Genomic DNA, 3,958 nt, shown 5'->3' with positions numbered 1-3,958 from the left:
TTACTACTCTGTAAATAGAAACTATTCTATAATAGTGTTTTAAATTTACTACTCTGTAAATAGAAACTATTCTATAATAGTGTTTTCAATTTTTGGTCACTCTGTTTATTACTTCTACCTTAAGAGTATTCTAATTTTTTTCTCTTTTTTTATTATTATTTATTTTATCACACAACATGTAGGTTTACCATCAAATTCACTCGTATAGTTGGATCGAGCCAAACCAACTTTCTAATTTTCTAAAATTCTTTTGAAATTAACGCCTCCATTTCTGTCATCAGTTAGTTTTACTTTGAATGCTTTGTTCTTATTAATGAACACATCGAATTTCTTTTATCAAATGTTTGTTGATAAAGTTAATTAGTTTTTTAAATCATTATATATGCATGTATTTATACATATAATGATTAATTAGAAATAAAGGTGAAATAGCTTATTACTGCTGAAAAAGTCTTAATTTTCTTTAAAAAAATGAGAAAACTACAAACATTAGATAACATGGTAATCCAAGTTTTATCATGTACCCAAAAGTGGTTATGACTTGATTAAATGCTTTACATTGTCTTCCCCGTCCCGCCAAACATGCTCGCCCTTTCAGCCGTGGGGACAATATAATGTGACGGCCAATCTCACTATTCGTTGGTAAAAGAGTAGCCCAAAAGTTGGCGGTGGGTGGTGATGACTAGCTGCTTTCCCACTGCTAAATTAGAAACGGCTAGCGCAGATAACCCTCGCGTAGCTTCATGCGAAATTCAAAACAAACAAACTAACAAACATCGTCTGTTGTAGTGACTACATATTTTCATCTATAGCAGTACTTCCCATACGTTTTCAGTTCTCGGCACATGTAAATAAATCCGTATGGCAGGCCTAGTGGCACCCTCTTGTCTAGGACAGGCAGAATATACTGTTATACTGTGTATCAAGGAGAAAATAAATCGAATTTTAAATTTTAAAATTTATTAAATTGATAATAAATTTACATTATTAAATAACAATTACTTAATAATTGGAGAAATTCCGCGGCACACCTGAAACTCTTCCGCGGCACAAGTGTGTGCCACGGTACACAGTTTGGGAAGCACTGACCTAAAGAGTTTGTATAAGAAGAAACAAGAGAAGCAAGATTTATTTTACAAATGGGAGAGTAAATTCAGCTCTGGCTCTTTCTCTACTTTAAATACGTTTGACAGAAACAACAGATTCTCCTAAGAAATCATTATTTGTATTACTGTTTGCAATATAAAGATTCTACTTTAAAAACTGTCATGAGATTTATGAAATCAGGTAAAACACAACATAGGTACTGTCATGAGATGTACGAAATAAAGTAAAAACACAATACCGGTACTGTCGTGAGATATACGAAATAAAGTAAAAACACAACATAGGTACTGTCATGAGATGTACGAAATAAAGTAAAAACACAATACCGGTACTGTCGTGAGATCTGTGAAATCAAGCATAAGCACAACATCGGTACTGTCATGAGACCTATGAAATCAACTAAAAACACAACATCGATACTGTCATGAGATGTATGAAATCTAGTAATAACAACATCGGTACTGTCGTGAGATATACGAAATAAAGTAAAAACACAACATCGATCTGTGAAATAAAGTGAAAACACAACCGATACTGTCATGAGATCTGTGAAATAAAGTGAAAACACAACATTGGTACTGTCATGAGATCTGTGAAATAAAGTGAAAACACAACATTGGTACTGTCATGAGATCTGTGAAATCAAGTAAAAACACAACATCGATACTATCATGAGACGTATGAAATCAAGTAATAACAACATCGGTACTGTCATGAGATCTGTGAAATAAAGTGAAAACACAACATCGGTACTGTCATGAGATCTGTGAAATAAAGTGAAAACACAACATCGGTACTGTCATGATACCTATGAAATCAAGTAAAAACACAACATTGGTACTGTCATGAGATCTATGAAATAAAGTAAAAACACAACATTGGTACTGTCATGGGATCTGTGAAATCAAGTAGAAACACAACATCGGTACTATCGTGAGACCTTAGAAATCAAGTAAAAACGCAACATTGGTACTATCGTGAGATCTGTGAAATCAAGTAAAAACACAACATTGGTACTGTCATGAGATCTATGAAATAAAGTAAAAACACAACATTGGTACTGTCATGGGATCTGTGAAATCAAGTAAACACACACAAGTTACTTATAACTAGGATTATAAATTCTTCAATGCCAAGAACACGATTTTATTCCGTTTATTTTTATACAATTTTATTTCCTACACTAGCAAGTCCTAGTATTTTCGAGCAACACCACGTCTGTTCTGGTTAAAATATACAGTTGGAGAAACCTTAATTTTACATTTGCTTGAATGAACGAGCTGAGGTTATTTTTTAAAGAAACTTTTAGGGAAGCTGTTTCCAACTCAGAATATATAAAATATTAATTTCTCGCGAAACTCTATTGTCATATCTCTTATGCTCTAATCACCTTTGTTCTCAACTGCTCCATTTTTCTTTCATACGTGAATGTATAGAAAATATTAGAGTGAGAATATTCATTGCATATAGACAATGAGTTCGGGCCTCCAAGTAGACATCTTGAAAGTGTTAACATTTACTAAGAGTCAAAAAAGGTCATTTTGTTTTTCACCTCTTAATATACAGCGTGCCTGAAAATAAATTATGTTAACATTTATTTCTAATTTATATTTAACTGGTATGATTAACCCTCATTTTTTTCTCAAAAAACAAAATGAATGGTCAGCCTTTCAGAAGTATTCTGGGCAGAAAAGTGCCTTGCGATTCACTTGAAGCTACTTATTATGCCTGGAACGTTGTAAACACCCCTATTATAACTCCACGTGAACGCACAAAATGGCTGCTTGTGCTAATTTTCTGTAAATCTTTTGTTTAAGGAGCGTTCTATACACTGCATAACTTCGTTTTAAATAAGAAAATCTTAATAGGATTTGCACGTGCTTGTGGCGAAACGATGTTTTCTACTCCTCTTAGTCTTGCATTGGAGATAGATCAAAATACACATTACGTTATAAATTATCCAATATTCTATGCGAAATTGAATGGGTTAAAGTTATATACTGAAACACTGTGTGATTACGACTATTCTGAGAATTCGGAGATAAAACAATTATTTTTAATACTTATACGGGAATATGTGCATAATAAAGAACTTGAGAGTTGACGGTGGTTTCTTTTGAGCAAAGCCATATTGGGCTATCTGCTGTCCCCACCGCGGGGAATCAAACTCCAGATTATAGCAGTGTAAGTCCGTATAGACTTACCGCTGTTCCATCCGGGGACAAAGAACTGGATACATATATTATTATTAGTGTGATGGCTGTATTAACAGAGTGTGACTGGTAGAGGTAAAAGCATCGAAAATATACTTTTAGGTTGGTGATAAATTGAACAATTATTGACTGGTTATGAGGGTAACAAATGATCTACTGTCCGAAGTCACCAGTCAATAATTGTTTTATTGCATTCCGCCATTTCTTTTGTTTTCCGTTCTACTAAATCTGATTAATTAGCGCTGTTACGTAGTATATTTAGCCTACCTCACCAGACCTACATGTAAATCTTGAAGTTTAACATTTCCTTCAAGATTTTGATTTCATAAAATATGCATCTGTACAACTTAAGCTTAAAACTTGCCTAGAATGGTGGCGAGATTTCCGACATTGTGCGTAAATTAGACCTAAATGAATAAGCGCGTTTTCATGGCACTGCACAAAAGTGTTGTCTGCAAAGTTCTGCTTCGATGGCAATGATCTTGACAACTGGGCAAGATTAGTGCAATTTGTTCCCCAGCTTTCAAAGCAACATTGAAAAATGTTTCATACCACGTGATGTGCCCTGGGCCAATCACGACAAAGAATTGATGCTAGGTGGTAGAATAATGTATATTAAAGTCAAATATTCAAAACTG

Source organism: Limulus polyphemus, unplaced genomic scaffold (assembly GCF_000517525.1).
Source record: "Limulus polyphemus unplaced genomic scaffold, Limulus_polyphemus-2.1.2 Scaffold642, whole genome shotgun sequence".
Lineage (NCBI taxonomy): Eukaryota > Metazoa > Arthropoda > Merostomata > Xiphosura > Limulidae > Limulus > Limulus polyphemus.
This window is presented reverse-complemented; position numbering follows the sequence as displayed.